Source organism: Falco biarmicus, chromosome 12 (genome assembly GCF_023638135.1).
Source record: "Falco biarmicus isolate bFalBia1 chromosome 12, bFalBia1.pri, whole genome shotgun sequence".
Classification (NCBI taxonomy): domain Eukaryota; kingdom Metazoa; phylum Chordata; class Aves; order Falconiformes; family Falconidae; genus Falco; species Falco biarmicus.
The window spans coordinates 5,023,061-5,041,851 of NC_079299.1; the positions used below are offsets into that span (position 1 = coordinate 5,023,061).

Sequence of the window (18,791 nt, forward strand, 5' to 3'; positions counted from 1 at the left end):
TGGTGAAGCAGTGACCTGGCTGAAGAGCCTGGAAGCACGCAGAGGTGGTGAAGGATGGAGATGGCTGACCACTGGCTTCCGTGTGTGCAATCTGCTGCTGGCAGTGCTGACACTGGGCTGAGCTGTGTGGTGTAAGGCAGGAGGGAAGGGATCGACACCCAGCCTGTTGTGGGGGTGCAGGTGGCAGTGGCATCTTTGAGGTTGGGGGACCTGCTGTCGTGGCACGAAATCCTTCTGTCAGGGATCAGGGGAGGGGCTGGGGCTCTTCTGTTTACCTTGGCATCCTGCACCCACTCCCTGGAGCTCCTTGGGTCTTTGTGAGCCTGTGCATCGCATTACTGCAGCGACCTTTCTTGAATTGCTTTGGGCTCAGTATCAGCACAGTCTAGCCCTGTCTACATTGGAAATAGGATTACTTTCTACTTTCCACCTCGAGAGGCAAATTGGAGTCCACAGAGCAGGATTTAAGCCGTTAAGGCATTCCTATTAATTAGTCTCCTTTCCAGCAAACTGCCTGGATGGAAAAAGAAAAAAGCTGAGAGGTAAGGTGTACAGCCCCTCATCTCTGGGGTGGGCTCTGCCAGAGTTGTTGAGATTTTTTTTTTATCGGTTTATTCTGCTTCTGAGGTAAGTATGCTCACTAATGTCTCGTGGGGGAGAAGTAGGGTTTAGCAAACAAAGCCCTGTGAAAAGGGAGAGCCAGAAATAGAAAGGCTGTGAATATAGAAGCCCCAGGCAGTGTCTTCCTCTGCCTGGAAGACTCTTTCCTTGTCACAAAAGCCACCCTCCGACTGGCTTTCGATGGCCCCAAGCAGTCAGGGGAAAGCAAGGCCATCAAAGAGGCAATTTTTTTTTTTTTTTGAGGCACAGTAAAGACCTATTCATGAAAGAAGCAGCAGGAGGGAAGGTGGGGAAGGGAGGAGGGAAACAAAGGGAGGTAGTAGGCAGACCTTCTTTCAGTCTGAAAACTGTCTTGCTATTAACCTTTTGCAGTGCTCTGAGCATCCTCAAGCCCTGGGAATCTCCTAATTAATCCACAGGCTTTTATAAAGGTAATGGGGAAGTGGGAACTGAAGCCTGCAGATTTTGGTGGATTATCAATCACCACTCTGCCCATCCTGGCAGGCAGCAGTGTCGTTCCCAGCAGGTGTATTCCTGCGAAGGACAGATCTTCTGGTGCAGAAGACTTCAAAGCTCTTTCAAGGACAGCGGAAACTCTCCTACCTTTGAGTTTTGTTCCAAATGAGAAACTTGCCTGCTGGTTTGAACTTTCTGGTGTGTCCCAGCGGTCTTCAATGAAGCTGGCTTTTTTCAGCAAGAAATTGGTGAACACCTTGCACAGGATCCAACCTGGGACTATGTTTTGCTGAAGAAGTGCTCTGCTTGCGCTTGATGCTTAAAAATAGAAGTGTGGGACGAAGGAGAAAGTTCCAGGGACATAAGTTTGCATGGCTGAAAGGAGGCAAATCACTTGGAAGAAAGCTTGGGGGAGATCGGTCAGTGTAAGGCTGCTGAGTCCACGTGCCCATGTTAAGGGCATGGACATGAAGCTGTTTCTGGAGAGACTGTGGCAAGTATTAAATGGTTTTAAAAAAACAGCTCACAAGGCAAAGGGAGTTCTGGGCTTTACAAAATGATGCTCAGTGTAGTTAGTGGCGCCCACAGAAGACATTGTTCTACAATATGCCTGTAACGCTCCACATCTCAGGGTTTTTTTTTAAAGAAACATTTTGTATTTTTAGGGGGGAAGTAATAGAAATTCATAGGAAACGTGAAAAAGCTGCTCTCAAATGGATTTCCAGGGATTTTTCTAAAAACAGGCTTTGATTTTTTTGCAGGTAGTGGTAGTCAGTCACGCAATCACAGCGCGCACATGACTATGCACAGCATGCAGCATCCCAGTGCCTTCTCTGCTAATACCTTTCAGCTGGATTATGCCTTAACATCAGATATGAAAGGGCTACAACCATGTTTTTTGTGCCTTAGGTGCCCCAATGGTCTTCTGAGGGACTGCTCCACACCAGTAGCAATACCTCTGTTCTGGGGAGAAGGGATTGCGGAGATCCACCACAGAACTGCAAACTCCAAACACAACTCCTGCTTGCTGACCCCTTCCCAGCTCTTGTGGCCCTGCTCTACCTGAAGCAAATGCCGTGCTTGTGTCCTTACGTGCCCAGCAGGGCTCCGGCGGGGGATACCCTGTCCACATGGAGTAGGCATGGGGCAAACAGACCAAGCAGCTCCAGCAGGAAGCTCAGGGGGGGATGTGGAGTTCATTCCTTGTGCACAAGTGGCTCGCTCCGTAGGTTTGATCCACTGATGCTACATTTCTTGCTGATAGAACATCATTGGGTAATTCAAGCCCTGAAATAAGGGGCATCTGAAAGGCATAGCATGTCTATAGGGGTGCCATGTAAGTTTCTAACCTGAATTACTTGCACCTGAGGCATGTCAGAAATGGGTATGGCAGCTAAATACAGTTAGAGCTGCTCAGGGTGGTGGGGTTGTGGAGGAAGGGTTAAGTAGAAACAATGGAATAAACTGGCCGAGGGGAAATGTAGGCTGAATACTAGGAAAACATTTCTTCACGCTAAGGTCACTTGTGCTACGAGAGGGGGAAGTGGCAGCTCACCCGGGCTGCCTTCTCCAGGCGTGGGATGGCTGGGGATGCTGAGGCAAGAGGGAATGGTTTCTACAGAGATGCAGGCTGCCTAGCATGTGTTTTCTGCTTCTGAGCGCTCGTGAGCAGCTGGAAAGGGAAATGTCCTAATGCTGGTGCCCCCTGAGGGTTTTTGCTGCAGTCCAGCAGCACGGTTGGGATCTGACATAAGAAAGAAGGAAAACCAGGGAGTGAGTAAGGAAAAGGAGTGACCTTAAAAGGAATTAATTGGAAACATTTCCCTGAATAGACTGCAACCGTTGCCCAGAAATATCTGCAAAGAGATGTGAAAGGGACACCTTTGGCCTTGTGTGGGGCTGACCGGGGGTCCCTGTGGGGCAGAGCAAGGTGGGGGGTTGGCCTCATGCTCAGGGCTGGCACTGCGGTGCCAGGGCAGTTTGGGCTGTAACGTTTTCCTGCAACCCCTGCCCTGGTCAGGTCAGCGCAGCGGCAGACACTCATGCCTCTGCAGCCTGATCTTCTGCCCTGATGGAAGTAGAATGGGTTGGTCTAAACTGTGCCTGGGTAGCCATAGGCTGCAATGTGGATGTGCAGAGGTAAACTGTCGTGTGCAGGTATGAGGGAGTTTGTCTGTGAGGAAATAAATAGAATAAATATAGAATCTTGGAAGAATAATTTTCTTCATTTAGCTTTTGGGGCTATTCAGCCCTTTGTGCTGAAGACAGTTTACGATACACAAGTAAAAGGAAACGAGGTTCCAATAATACTGGCATGTGCCCTGGCTTTTCTGTATTGCACCGTTCTACTGAAAATAACTTTGGAAATCTGATTTTCCTCCTGCTCTAAATGTTTATGCAGAATATTTTTGGGTCAAGCCTTTTGTCGTCCCTTGGAAGGGTGTCTGAGTGGAGATGGTCTTTGTGTGCTGAAGTTTGGCTCCTCTGCCTTCTGAAAGGTCACTGTCACAGCGCAGAGCAGAGGCGGCTGGCACTGAAATTAATTCTGCAGTAATTCAGTGACTGGTCAGCTCATGCAGTTGTACTCCTGCGTTTAGTATAAGTGGTGCTCTGGTTACTAGAAATCCTCTTTAATTCTTCATTCTTGGTTGCTAACTCAAGTATCAACTGGAGCTGTACAAGAAGAAAATGGAAAGACCAACGTTCATTACTTGAAGTGACTTGAGAACTGCTCAAGGTGTATTTATACACCTGGGCAGTGTGGGTGAAGCCACTGAGCTATTAGCGTTAGCAGGGGAGCTGTAACCAGGAGACCTCAGAAAACCATCAAGTGATTTCAGTCCTTCTCTAAAGCTTTCAGAAGAGGAGGCCAGATGGGAAAGGGATTTATTATTGAATCTGAGGATATTGGCATCTGGTTTTTGTTCTGGCCTGGGCGCAAAACATCTGAGGACAGTTAGTATTTGAAGGCTACTCTGCTGCAGAAATTGTGTGGAGGAGACTTGGTCTTGTCCCACTCCCTGATCTAACTGGCCTCCTTTAATTCAGCTTTAGTAAAGATGTTGCTGCCTGGAAAGGGAACCTGAGCCTGGGGGGAACCTGAGCATCCTTCCTCTCTGCAGTGTCAGAGGTGAAGAACTGGTTTGGGTTGTTCACTTTCAGGACTAGAATGGGCATCGTTTCCACACTGTGGGGGGACGTGCTTGTTGACTCACTCCTTGGCTTGGCCATCCCAGTCTCACTGGTGAGGCTGATGGTTCTGTGGTCTGAACACCTGGATGCTCCCAGCTGGTGACCAGGCAGCTCCGGAGTGACACTGCCTGCTGGCCATGGGTGATAAGCACGACTTTTGTTCAAGACCGCTCACCGGCACTAAGAAATACAAAACAGGTGTCATTGGTGGGCTAAAATGTGACACTTCCATATGGATATGCTGGTAGTGCTGCAAGCCCTCTGCAAGGGGGTGAGCCAAGAACAGCACAAACAGTATTAGAAGGGATTGCACTGGCTGAGAATGCATTAGGGCAAATGCAGGTTTCACCTTTTCTGCTGCTAGTGACACCAGGGCAACAATGTGAGTGGCCAGGCATTGCAGTCTGCCCAACCTACCAGACCCTCCTGCCTGCCCAGAACTCCCTCGAGAACAGGTATGGCTGCAGGCAGCGACTGAAAAGAAATGATGTGGTTAACAAATAGGAGAAAATCAAGTTGGTGAGATGTACTCGTCATCTGAGCTGGTGGCAGAGCGTGGATAAGTGATGGTGGGGTACAACAGCTGGTCCTGGAGCAGCCTAGGAGAGCAGGCGGTGTTTGGCTGGATGCTGCGCTAAGTGATCATCATTTTGCTTACTTGCTGGAAATCCTCCTTCTGCTCAGAGGTCCTCTCTGTCTCCTTTGGTTTTCCTCTCTGTGTTGTAGTAATTCTGCTTGGGTGAGACAGAACTTGTTTTGCTTTCAACAGCAGAGGAAAGTCACCAAACAGTGTTAAAATTGGGATGCAATATGCTTGTTCTGTAATGGTGAGTGGGTGGCTGAGAGACTCTCAGGGGATGCCTGGGGATGCTAGAGGAGAGGAAACAGCAATAGGAAGTCCCTACCCAAACAGAACTAAGAGCAGAGTGCTAAACTATGGTTGTAAGACAAGCAAATAGGGAAAAGCCTCCATGATATTGCACAAAGTTTAAAGCTTTGGCTTCATCGCTGTGGAAGCCCCTCATGGGGTTTGTAGGGAGAGAGAGCCTTAAGAAAGGGGACTGAATGTCTTGAACCACAGCGTCCAACAGGATGGAGAGTGCTTGTGTCCCACAGGGGCCAGCTCCTAAACCTGGTAGGAACGATCTCCAGTACTCTGTCGGCTGGGGAAAGCAAACCACTGCAGCAGGGTTACTGCAGAGCTTGAGATTTGCAAGGGAATGTCAGCATTTTATTTTGTTTCTCTTTCCTTTTTAAAGCAGAGCTAAGCTGTTCCTTCCTCCTCAAACCACTGGACTGAAGTTCCAGTCTAGCTTGCACCCACAAAACCATGCTGACTTCAGCGCATGAGCTGAATTTAGCCTTTGGCCCTAACCCCCATGGTAGCAGAGACACCTCAGGTCTGTGCTGGCTGGCCCCTGTGGCTGTGTGCTCCCAGCTCTGGGAAGTGGGGGAGGAGAAGCTGCTGCCACCTTGCTTTTTACCCCTTCAGGTTTTGCTGACTTTCACAGAGCTCACCTCTATTCTAGCAAAGGCATCGACACACCAGCATGGTAAATGGCAGAGTGGGTTTTGGCCAAGCTCCATTATGCAACAGGAAACAAGACATTGTAGCTGAAAGCAAGAGATCAGGGCTTCAGAGAACCTACTGGGACACTTTCATCCCTTTTTTTTTTTTTTTTTTTTTTTTATTATTACAGGAAGGCCTGGTGGGTTTTTTGTTTGCTTTCTGATATCTACTTTCCCACCATGTTAGTGCATGGAGAGCCTGGTCCCTGCAGCGTGTGCTCGTGCAGAGTGAGCGTGGATGCTCATTTCCAGAGCTAGCGCTGGCTGGAAGCAGCTCTGACTTTCCTGCCTGGTGCAGTGATGGAGCCCAGCCAGAAGCAGGGCAACTGGGAGCCACAGGGCCAGTGCTAGCCCCAGCACGGCTGTGCTTGGCCACAGCCACCGAAGCTCTGCCAGCAGGGAGTCACGCAGCATCCCTGTGTGCTCCTGCTCCGTGCGGTACCCATCCTGCCTGCTTGCCCTGGGCATCCTCTTCCTCCTGTGCCCCAGACAGCGGGGAACTAACCAGAGGAGCAGAGTGGCTGTGGCCTCTCTCAAACATTTTCTGCCACCGTGCACTTCAATAAGCTGTGGTCCTTTTTCCACAGGAAAGAAGTTTTGGGTATCACAGTTTATAACTAATAAAAACTGAGATTTTGTTGGCCTGATGTGGCCCCTGTCTGACTGTAGTTGTAGCGTGGGTGTTTGCTGCTCTCAGGATCAGGGCATCAATGTGCTGGTCTGGGGGACTTGACATTGCAGCTCCTGGATCCAGGAGCCCATCCTGGGAACCTTCCTGTGGTAGCTGGAAGCATAAAACTACAGGTGGGAGGAAACGCAACTATTTTCTGTCCTGTTTCTGCTGTCTCCTCAGCCTTTGAAGGACTCTGAAACTCTGAGAACAAGGGAGTCCAGAACTCTGGGTTACCAATATTCAATATATTCTCCACACTGGCATAAGCCCTTCGACAGTTGTTGTTCTTTGGGCAACTGAATGAAGGAAATACAGGCTTCTTGCACTGAGAGAAGGATGAGCTTGCAGGTTTTGGTGGAGAACTAGGCTGGACTGGTCTCCTCTGACACAGACTTTTGGCATGACCACAGACAAAGCACTTAACATCTGGCCCCGCTGAATGCAGTGACAGAAGACTTATTTTAACAGGATGGGAAATCGGCTGGTTACAAAAATACTATATATTTGATGATTGCTCATAGGAAGTGATGTCTGTTGTCAGACCCGAGGTCTGTACAGGCTTATGTCTTTAACACTGGGCAGCAGTGAAAGGTTGGGGACAAGGACATAAAGAACAAGGCACCAGTAGGACAATCACTTTTAGATTTGTAGGTGTTTTTTTTTGCCCCATAACATGCTTGCTAACGTCTTAGCAAATCTGGCATTTGAGTTATTCTCTTCTCTCTGTCTCTTCTTGGTTATCTCTTTGCTCCTGGTGAGAATGATTTGACGTGCAGCAAAGCCAGCGGTGTTTCCAGCCCCTCGCCTCTGCCTGCTGTCCAGCCTGGGACGCAGTGTTAGGTGTTATCGCAAGCTGAGCAAAGAGCCCTCCCCAAGCTTTGAATCAGATGCTTTCAGAACAAGCCCCAAGTTCTTAGGAATATTTAAAGCAGCACACAGGATTGTTTGTGTGGGGTTTTTTTTTATTTTTTTTTTTTTTAGCTCAGCATTGACATTCCTGTGTTATCAACCTCTAGAGCTTGTTGCTTGCGCAGGAAGGAGGGCCATGAATGGTCCAGGCATGTGATGTTCCACTCACTTAACCCTATCTCTTATCAGCACACAGGAGGCTGCTGTGTCTTGTGGAGAGTTTTTCCATTGCCATTAGCAGCTTGTTGCTGCTCCTAAAGCTGCTATTCATTTTATATATATCCTGCCTGTTCCCCTCCCCAAGGTACTCATCCAGCTGTAACTGCAGCTCCCTCATTTTCTTTGAAATCTCTTTTTTTCCCTGCCTGCTCCTGCACGCCCAGGGCAGGTATGCTGGCTTGCTCTGGGGACACCCAGCCGGTGGTCTTCCCTACCTCATAACTTCGGAAAGAGCCTTCCCTGAGGCAGTGGTGTGTGCTTCAGAGGGTGGTGATGGGCAGGAGGACTGGTGGTGTGGGTGGTGGCTCTTCCCTACCTCATAACTTCGGAAAGAGCCTTCCCTGAGGCAGTGGTGTGTGCTTCAGAGGGTGGTGATGGGCAGGAGGACTGGTGGTGTGGGTGGTGGCTCCCCACAGCCAAAAATCACCCCCATGTGTACCCTGGTAGCACGATGGTGAGTGAGATTAAAGCAGGGGCAATAAGCTGGTATCTATATCTCTATGTATAACGTACAGGCAGATAGCTGTAGGGAATTATGTCCTTACAGGACACGGGATCAAGCAATGACTCCAAGGGCCAGACTGTGCCTTGTGCATCAGTTACAGCTTGATTACCATGACTAGGACATGTGGTGGTGCTCGGACAACCTGACCCTGAAAGAATCCTTTGGAGAGACTGATGAAAACAACCAGGCCATAAAAAAAACCCAAAAAACCAACCAACCCACAACCCCAAAAGCAACCAACTATCAACTTTGGTATTTGTTTAAGAGATTAGATAAGCTGACAGAAATGCAGAAGATAATTATTTACTCACGAACGAAGACACATATACCAGGAAGAAAATTCTTTTCCAAAAATAGCCACTTACTCTTTATTTATAGCTTCCCCACTCCCACCCCCCGCCCCCTGTCCTTTCTTCTGAGATAGAGCAGAACATTTACATAAGGGGCAAGGAGATCTCATGATGAATAACCATTTCTTGTGCAGAGCAAAGTCCTCATTAGACCTGCCAGCAGGGATAGATGTCTGGACCTAGCAGAGCACCAGAATTAGCAAATATCTTTTAACTGCCTGAAGTCTTTAACTGACAGTAGATGATCTCCTAGAAGTTCAGTGGGTTTTTTTCAAAGCATCTAAATGATAACAGGCCTGATTTGTTCAGTGTAAGAAGTTTCACAGGACAGAAGCAAAGGCTTAGCTTGTGCCTGAGCTACACCCAGTTCATTTTGGCTCCTGCTCCCATCTCCTTGGTCATGTCCCAGTGAACAAGAAATGTGTAATGCCAGCGCTGGGGCAGCTAGGGCTATGCTGCCACCTGAATTTTACGGAGGGAGGAACCGAGGCACACTGACTTTTGCTGTTTGGCCATCTCCTGAAGGCCTTTCTGCAGACCTTTGTGGGGATCTGTGCCTAAGGTACTGACTCAAGATCGCTCCGAAAATTGTGGGCAGAGCAGAGCAGAGAAGCGATAATGCTGCATTGCCTGGTCCCCTCTACGTGCTGCTCTGAGACAGGAGGATGGACCTGCGGGGTTCTTGCTTCCTTCTAGCACTGACTTCTGCTAAAACAAAGCAGCTGTTCACCATGGAGCTGCCGGTGGGCTCACAGCCCCTTGTGCCACCCTCACCTGGCTCGCAGGACATCCTTCTTCCCTGTCATCTGGGGTCACAATGCTGTTGCTTTGCAGAAAGGACTTTGCAGCCAGCAGGTGAGGGCTGCCGGGCACTGAGCACAGTCTGGTTGCAGAGCTGCAGCAGTTGCCTGTGGCTACCTTAAGTTAATCTTATTTTGTGCTGCAATGTTGCTGCTACATTTTTGTGACCAAAGTGCTTGTGGTCCTGAGTGCAGGATTGTGGTCTCGGAGGATGATGAAGGGAGTGGAGGAGGCTGGTTATGAAGGAGGAGCCTCGATCTTCACAGTGCACATAAACCTATGGTAGATGCTGCCACCAGGAAGAAGATTGCTGGAGAAAGGGCACGGCTGATTGATGAGTTTTAGAAACATGTTCTTTTTAGCTTTGTGTGCATGTATTTTTAGTCTCGTAGGGTACAGAACTAAACTTTGAGCAAAAATAGCGATCGGCTTACATAACATCCTTGCTTACAAAACTCCCCCTGCTTCAGCTCTCCGGAGGCTTGTGGAGCGGAGGGCTGTCAATCACAGCGAAGCCATGACTCAGGCGCCTTTGCACAGCTCAGCAGCGCAAAGTCAAGATCTGCCGTGTTTACACGGGATGCTCTGCACAAGGCACGTGATGGCAAAGCAGCATCCCAGCTCCACTACCTCACAGGCAAGGCGGGGTGTTGACCAGAGCAGAGAGGTGCAGCTGGGGCAGTGTTTCCCCTTTCTTCCCACGTGCCCGTGACAGGGGGAAGAAAGGATGAGGGAAAGTTTTTCATTCTATGGGTTACTGTTTTGTTTTGGTTTTTTTTTTTTTTGTTTAGGTTGTCTTGTAGAGTAGGCAGTCCAGACACTGAGCCTTTGCTCTCAGTTGCCTTGCAGTGGGAGTTGTGGGTCATCTGGTACAGCCCAGTTTGCATCCCTGCATCCCTGCCACTGCTGTGATTAGCAGTCCTAGCCAAGAAGCTCTGGAGCTGAAGAGGTTTGGAGTCACAGCTCTCCTTGACCCTCTGCTTAGGACAGAGGCCTAGTCGTGCTATGGGGAAAGTTACCGGGTCACAGCCAGGGCTTCATTTATTCCAGTGATAAACAGGGGAGTGTAGTGTCAAGGGTGTTCATTCTTTCCATTTGCACTTTGAACATGCGTGGTTAGAGATTAATAATGTGTCATCCTTTCTTCATCCTGTTTTCCCTTGGCAGCCATGCTGTACGTGGATGAGCCCGGGCAAGTAGGTGATACTGGTTTGGTTGCCAAAAGTAACATTATGTTGTGATAGTACATGTTGACTCTAAAGAACCGATTCTGCTGAACACGCTTGTTTTCCTGAGACACCAAGGTGGAATGGGTTTCGGTTAAAAATAACTGACCTCCCCTTGCTAAGCCTGAGCATTTCTTCCTGGGAAGCCATTTTTAACCACAGATGATCACCAGATGCAGTGGTTTTCAAGGAGATCAAAGTTGGAAGCCCACCATGGGGATGAGCTGAATTCTTTCCTTTTGCTATCAGACCTTCTCAAGTGGAACACCTTCTTGGCTGTCCTCTGGCGTGAAGAGAAAGGTCTGTTTGGGGGGGAACGTGTGGGAACCATCAGGTCAAGGAGAGACGTGCCGTGGTGTGTGTGCATGCATGCTTAGTAACAAACATTTACTGGGACGCTGATGGATTCTGAGAAAGCCAGGGCTGTCCGCTCCGTCTTGAAATAGCTCATGAAAACAGACAGCCTTACACTGCTTCCATACTCTGCGATGGAGATGTACAGCCCTGAAACGTAATTGGTTATGCAATTTATCGTAATAGTTATCCTCCAGGGGCTTTAGAGCCTTAGTGAGAAGAGACAAGGAAAAACTAGGGACTAGCTTTCTTCAGTGGGATAAACAGTAAATTGTTTTCTGAATGCTTGGGAGTGATTTTATTGGGAGTCTTATTCGACCTCGGAATACAGTGGTGCATTTATAGAAAGGTTATTTTTGTCTTAGCTATGTGGAGGGTGGTGCTAAAACTTCCATATTGTTAGTGGCTGTGAAGAGAGTATCTTCCAGTTCCCTGTCTTTTCAACAGCGTTGGATGCTGTTGTAGATCAGGTCTCTCCTGTCTTTCTTGCAGCAGCATGCACACCCATCACATGGAGGGACGCACATTCGGTCTGTGGTCATATACATCAGGGAGAAAGCACAGTCTGGCAGACTGGGCACTAAACAGATTCACTTTTTACACTACTTCAATGAATCAGAGCAGGTGTATGGCTTGCCCACGGACACCAAAATGTGGGGAGCCCTTCCCTGTGTCCCAGGTGTGCTGTGATGACAGGATCCATAGCTGCTATGGAGGTGCCATCAGGTGGTCCTTATCTCTTGTGTAGCGAGGCTGAGCTGTTTGCGTGCAGGTACCATCATTTGCTTTCCCCTTGCTTTGGAATCAGCCACCAGCCTGACATATCTCAGGTTGGCTTTTTCCACCTCCATATGTATATATATATATTTCATTTATTTAGAGACATTCAGACATTTCTGAAAATAAAAGTAATAAAAATCTGGTGTTCTTCCCCAGTTAAAATTCTGGCAAATTTCTTCTAGAATACCTCTTATACTGCTGGGAATTTTGAAATGTGTTGTGGTCTGGTCTGTTTGCCAGCCTAGTACCTCTAGGTTATGCTATGTGAAACCTCTGGCAGGGGGGAGGTAATTTGCATATGCTCATATGGATTTTGTAGAGAAATTCCCAGAAGATTTTATATGCTTTATGCAAGTCCAAGCCAGGGACTGAGTAAGACTTTGGCAGCTGGCGGGTCTGTGTCCAAATACCTGAGCTGGAGGCAAGGAGGCTTTCTCCCTGGGCTGCTGGTGTTTGCCCCGTTAACACACAAAGATGAGATAAAAATCCCTGAGAATATTAACGGACCTGCCTTTGGAGCGGTCTGAGTACGGTACGATAAAAAGGCAAACGGGGGGGTGTAAAGTAAAATCCTGAGTTTGTATTCAGTGAGGGATCACGATCCAGGATAGGAGCTGAGTGTGGGAGCGGGAGGCGGTCTGCAGTCGTGTGGTTGATGATGATGTGGTACTACCTGCGCAGTGAGTTACGGAGCACGCTCCTAAGCGTTTCGCTTCATAGGCTAGGCAAAAAGAGTTATCTTTTGGTGTAGGCTGCTGTGGCATGCATGCCCCCCAGGGATGTGTGCAGTGCATCCTCTTTAGGGTGGCTGCTCTATTTTAGTGGGTACCTCTGCACATACCAACACAGGTACGTGTGTTTATAAAAGCTGGCCCTGCTGGTATGTGTGCGGGAGGAGGGGGCATGAGTAGGTTTACACCTCCACGGAGCAAAACGCTGTGGCCCTGCTAGTCTGCGTGGGCTCTTCGTGAAGACCCCTGTGTTGTCCAAGCCACTCAAAGGTGTTCTGCGAGCTCCCTCGATACCTCGGTTTTGGAGGAAACAAGCCCCAAAGGCCTTTGGAAGCTCTTACTGAGCAATAACTCCTGTAGCTCTTCTCTAATGCTAGCTTTGTCTGCAAAATTTGCTGTTTCCATGGCCTGGCTAGAGCGCAGGATCCAGGAAGGTTTTGCAATTGATGTTTACAGGACCGAGATGTTGCTGTAGGTGTTTAGCACCGCTGCTATAGCTGTGCAACCTGACATCTCTGCCTAGGCAGGCTACAGCAATAAAGCAAATGCGTTCACCCCAAAAGCGCTTCCCCACTGGTCCAGCACTCACTGCGCCATGAGAGGGCTTTCCCTCCCTGTGCAGTGGTCTTTCCTAGGATGTCCAAAGTATTAAGAGGGCCGATTTTCACCCATGAGCCTGTCGCAGATAGATCTGATCCCTAGCACTTTGTTACAACCGGGAGAACAGAACTAGCATGGAAATGCTGTTCCCTTGCCCACATTGAGCAACACCTTGAGTGCTTACAGAAGGGGAGCAAGGGCCAGGTACCATCAAAAGTGGCACATGGTGCACAACCAGCATCTTCTTTTATTTAAAGCTCCATGTAATTGAGTGAGCTTTTCTCAGCAGAGGACAGTCAGATACGTGCTGGCTCTTGTTTGTACCCACAATGCTATGCACACGTTCCTAACTTTTTATAGAAACACTCTTGATTCTCTGGGTGTGGGTTGGTTTTGTTTTTCTTCATCTGTGGGGATTTATCCCACCAGTTGGCCTAATCAGCTCCCAAAATTGAGTGATCATGGGAAGTTGTGCAGTGAAAATAACTCGTGAGAACCAAAAAAGAAAAATGCTCAGGACATCCAGGCTATTAATAAAAGCAAGTGTCGCAGAGCCCTGTATAAGCTCGCTGCATCAAGGACGCAGAAGTAGCTACCCAAACTATTTTGGCTCTTCCAGCCAACAGAGCACTTTCAGCTCATGAAGTTGTGATGTTCCAGCATCCATCTGGTGCAAGAGGAGCTGGTGCAAACCTGCCTCAGGGGCAGGGCTCCAGCACAGCCTCCCTCCTGCTGAGAGCCATGGAGCACCCTGGGGGGCACCTCTCCCGCAGAGGCAGCAGGCTCGCCACTGATTTTGGCATGGCTACACCTGCAGTTGGCTTTGGAGAACCTCAGCCGACAACATGGCCAGGTTTCTTCCACCCTTACCTGTGGACGTGCACGCTTCTTTAATCCAGCGCCAGGCTTCTTACTTCTTCTTAAAGTTCTCACAGCATCGATTTCCAGTTTTTGCACTATGGGAATAATAACTAACCGAGCTGTAATGCTTTCCATTGCATATTTAACTTTGTATGTGTGGCGTGTCATTGCCAGAGCTTGTATTTTCAATTCCGCAGCCCAAGGAACGCATGCACAAGGTACGTCTTTAGCAAAGGAACCGGTTCAAAGCGATGCTTTCTCCACAACAATTTTAAAGATCAGCGCGCAAATAAATAGCTGAGCTTCCGACAGGGTGCTGCTGTAAGCATCGGAAGATCCACCTCTTCCAGTCAGATCCCAGCCCCCGCCCTCCGCTCCCCTCCATATAGTGCTGATGCCAAATCAGCAAATGTTCAGAGAAACAGGATAAGGCCACAGCTGTAAACCAGCGATGGCATCTTGTGCATCGGGTTGTTGTGTGTTGTTGGGTTTTTTTTGTGGGGTTTTTTTTTTTTTTTTTTGGTAGTGTGAAAGACTGGAGTACTGCAACACTGAAATTACATTGGCTAGGATAATAAATGGATCAGACAAATATAGCCGGGCATATGCTGAGTGTGGGTGTGGGGTTTTAATTTCCCTTCTTCAAACTGAGGTCTATAATAAGATGTTTCCTGGCTTGTATGTGAGTGTTTTTTAATAGCTTCTTTTTCTTTTTTTTTTTTTTTTTTTTTTTCTTGCTGGATACTTCTGGATGTGGCTGTACTAGCCAAGCTCTGCACGGTAGCTAAGTGAATATTGTTTTATAGCTCTGAGCGGAGAATACAGTAGGTGCCATAAACTGTACTTCGAGTCTGCTCTGTCAACGGGTGAGCGCATTAGCAGCCTTTCTTTGCAAAGCGAAGCGGCGTTGGGGATGGCAGAGGAAAGAGGTTTTGTTTGCAAGAGAAGACTTCGCTTCTCCTCAGCTGGATGGTGGTTGTTGGAGCAAGGGAGGGTGTGCTTTTATTTTATCTGCCCCTGCAGTCACAACAGGTTGTGGAGGTTGCTCCTTGATCTTCTCCCTCGCCGATCCCAAATCCAGTCCAGCCTGGCTCCCAGCTCTCTCCGCAGACCCCGTGCAGCCCCCAGGAGCTGCTGCAGCATTAGGGACAGGAGGAGCTGGCAAGCAAGAGGCTTCACACAGTGCCATGCACACACACGCTGGCAGTGGTTAGCACCACGGGCTTGCCTGGAACCACTCCTCACATAAGCTTTGCCGAGTCCGTCTGGTGTCCTTTCTCTCTCAGGCCGAGCTAATGCAGATTTGCACTCACCATCCCTGCTCCATGTTACCGAGGTGGGATTCCCAGAGGGTCACAGCTTGCAGCAGCACAGAGCCCTGGCTGTTGCTGGCCGCCGTGTTTCTCCATCATTGCAAGGGCTGGTATGTCACCTACATGTAAAGTAGGATCTCAGGGCTGGAGCGAGGCACATACAGTGACCACTCCTTGCACAGGACATCGAAGTACCTGCCGGTGGAGGAAGCTTGTTAGAAACTCTACAAAATGTGTGTACTTGCTTCAAATTGTATCATCAGATGTCATTTGGATGACAAATCTCAGCTCTCACTTAAAATGATGAAAAATCCAGCTTTAGGAGCTCTGACCTCAGTGGCTCAGAAACCTGAAGGTGTATCTGAGGTACGCTCTGATTTTAACCCACAGGATTTATTTTTGAAGCCAGTGTCATGGCTGGGAGAGGCCTGAGTTGTAGTTGTCTTCAGACTGGAGCCAGTTCCCATGTCTCAGGTAGGACATTTCTAAGCCTCCTACGTAACACTTGAACTTGATGTGAGTCAGCATTGTGATGACGTTATGAAAAAGGAAAACACTGTACCAGGAGCATGGCCTGTGAGAAAAGATCAAACTAGCCAGACCTACTGAGACTGAAAGAAGAGAAAGTTGGGGGAAGGACAAATCTCCAGGGCATCACAGGCCACCTGAGAGAGGGAGACACGTTGCTGCTGTCATACTATGACACCTGCATCCCACCTCCATGAAGTCAAGTACATGGACATCCCTGATTGAAAAGGGAAGATGGAGCAGAGGTGGAGCATTAGCCCCTGCTCTGACAAAGGCTTCCCTGGGGAAATACTTTTGTATCTCTGCTCCTCGTCTCAGGAGTGGGAATGTCAACGTTGTTCTGCCTTATGCACATTAAGGCACCAAGTAATCAGATGTTGTAATTTCAGGACCACGTCAGTCCCTCTGATATGCAACTTGATAGCTCCAAGTGGCTTTGGGAAAACCTGAGCATGAGTGTGGGCTCTCCCACGGGTGGAGAAGCCACCACCTGGTCAGCTGCGCTGTTCCCTTCTGCAGGCAATAGTGCACATTTCCCCTGGACCTCTGGAGCAGTTAAGAGGGGGAAAGGGAGGAAAACAGGACCCAAACCAAGCATTTCTATAAGGACACCATTCCCACCTCTGTCTTAAATGCCAGCTCCCATTATGGTCTTGCCACTGCATCCCCAGTGTGACCCCAGCTCTGATGAGCTGAGCCCTGATGGTCCTTCTTTGCAGCCGCGTGCGTAGGGCAGCGTGTCTGGAATCAGCTTTGCAAAGGGGGGCTGTCTCCCCCTTCCCTCCATATCCAGCTGGGCCGTGCTCAGCTGCTGGGACAAGGAGAGCTGGGAGCAACTGCCGGGGCAGCTGCACCGCCGAGGAGCGTATCCCTTATGCTTGGCATTGGCCACTCCATGCTGTCCCCATGGCCGTGCCGCTGTCCCCATGGCTGTGCTGCCATCCCTGGGGCCCTGGGCTCAGCTGCGCGTTCGTTAGGACTGGCTGCAGACACGGCTGCAAGCGTCCACAGCTGGGCAAGTGCTGCTGCTAGGAAGGTGGCCCAGTGGTGGATGCTGAACAGATTTTGCCCTTAGAGAAAGGGCTTTCCTGGAAGGCTCCCTGGGCTGGCTGACATGTGTGGTGCGTTGCTGAGGGCTCTCACCTGCTTGCCCTGCACTGTGGCTGAAGCTGCGATGGAGGGAAAAGTCACATTATCCTGCAATATATTGGAATTTGTCTCTGTTCCTTGGACCTGTTGGGTACCAGGGCTACCTGGGCTTGCTTTTCACCTTTGGGCTGAAGTGTTCCATGGCCAGCCTGCTGTCAGTGACACATTTTGTCTGCACGCAGCTGATCTAGCACAGCCTCAGTATTGTCTCTGTCCTCATTCATTCTCCTGTTGTGCTGGTTTTGGCTGGGATAGAGTTGATTTTCTTTGCAGTACGTTGTATAGGGCTATGGTTTGGATTTGTGAAGAAAACGGTGTTGGTAATTCAGGGATGTTTTAGTTATGGGTGAGCAGTGCTTGCGCAGTGCCAAGGCCTTTTCTGCTCCACACACTGCCCCAGCAGCGAGTCACCTGGGGGGCACAAGATGTTGGGGGACACACAGCATGTTGGGGGGGGATACAGCTGGGACAGACCCCACTGACCAAAGGGATATGCCATACCATATGGCGTCATGCTTAGCATACAAAGCTGGGGGAAGAAGAAGGAAGGGGGGGACATTGAGCGTGATGGTGTTGGTCTTCCTGAGTCCCTGTTACGTGTGATGGATCCTGGCTGCCCTGGGCATGGCTGAGCGCCTGCCTGCCCATGGGGAGTGGCGAACAAATTTCCTTGGTTTGCTTTGCTTGTGTGTGCATCTTTTGCTTTACCTATTAAACTGTCTTTATCTCAACCCACAAGTTTTCTCACTTTTACAATTCCCCGCCCCATCCCACTGAGGGCAGAGTAAGCGAGTGGCTGCGTTGAGCTTGGTTGAGACTCAGGGTTAAACCACAACACCTATATATACCAGCTTATATATATATGTGCCAGGGTGTCTCCATGGCAGAAGTGAATCCCGGGGTGAGGTGCATCGCTGTCCTGGTACAAAAGGCTGGAGCCACGTGGGCACAGGCTCTGCTGGGGTTTACCAACATACTCGGCACGCAGCGGGCACCCTAGACACAGGCTTCCGCTCACAAACATACTCGTGGTGTTTGTGTTCTCTTCCTCCAACAGCTCTTGCTTCCCAGGCATTACCAACACATCCATGCATCCCTTTGCAACAGCAAACCAAGGCCCAGGGTTTTGCACGCCCCCCCAGGTCATGCAGTGATTCGTGGGTGTCTCTCTGTCCGTGCTGGGCCCCGTCTCTTCCTACAGATGTGGTGCAAACCAGGAGTTAAGATTGCATGACGCTTGCTTAATAACGCAGATACACCTCTGTTTTGGGAGGGCGCTTAGGAAATCCTTCCTGCTCAAATCAGCCCGCAGCTGGCTGCTTTCCTCCTGTGCAGTCTTGTGCCGGGCAGTCGCTTCCCATTTTTCTCTATTCCAGCTTTGCAGATGCGCAGGGACACCTCACGCTGGCCTGAGAGCAAGCCAATGCATGGAGACCGTTGCACCTGTGAAAGCCTGCATATGCAAACCATCTTGTACAAGCAGTAATTCGCTCTGTGATTACTTCTGTTGCTGCCGCAGCATCGTCCGCTCTCAGTACGTCAATCATCGCCTTCCCTCCAGGAGCCGTTTTGGTTTTCCAGGAGGTTGCAAAGCTTTGACCGCCCACCATGGGAGCGGTGCATAGCACATAGCCATCCGTGAGCCCTTCAGACACTGACACCAAGCAAGACCAAAACTTGCTGGCAATGGTCCAGCAATGACACTGCCCGAGGGGAGATGGGAGATGCTTTCCCTGTCCCTCGAGCAAGTGGGGTTGGTAGCAACATCCTTCCTCTTAAGCCATGGTGGGAGAAGGGGTTAATCCTCCACTGACACCAAGTGCTAAAATGTTTTATCTGGCAGGCGGTAATACACTTTCGACAGAGATATGTAAAATGAAGCGGTGACCCAAGGAGGTGTAATTAGCTCTGCTGTCACATAGGAAAGAACATGTTTCTACAGCTTATTTCGAAT

The 18,791-nt window shown here is 49.4% G+C and overlaps 1 long non-coding RNA gene across 7 annotated transcripts in view; it reads left to right on the top strand.

The window, feature by feature from the left end:
• LOC130157719 (uncharacterized) overlaps nucleotides 1-18,791 on the top strand; it is a 29,820-nt gene that overhangs the window by 5,882 nt on the left and 5,147 nt on the right. The window contains exons 2-3 of one of the 7 annotated variants that reach the window (XR_008824989.1): nucleotides 15,551-15,634; nucleotides 18,214-18,371. The exons of 3 other annotated variants lie outside the window; for them this stretch is intronic. This is a non-coding gene — a long non-coding RNA (uncharacterized LOC130157719). 3 more of the 7 variants (XR_008824991.1, XR_008824988.1, XR_008824992.1) reach the window with 3 other exon arrangements.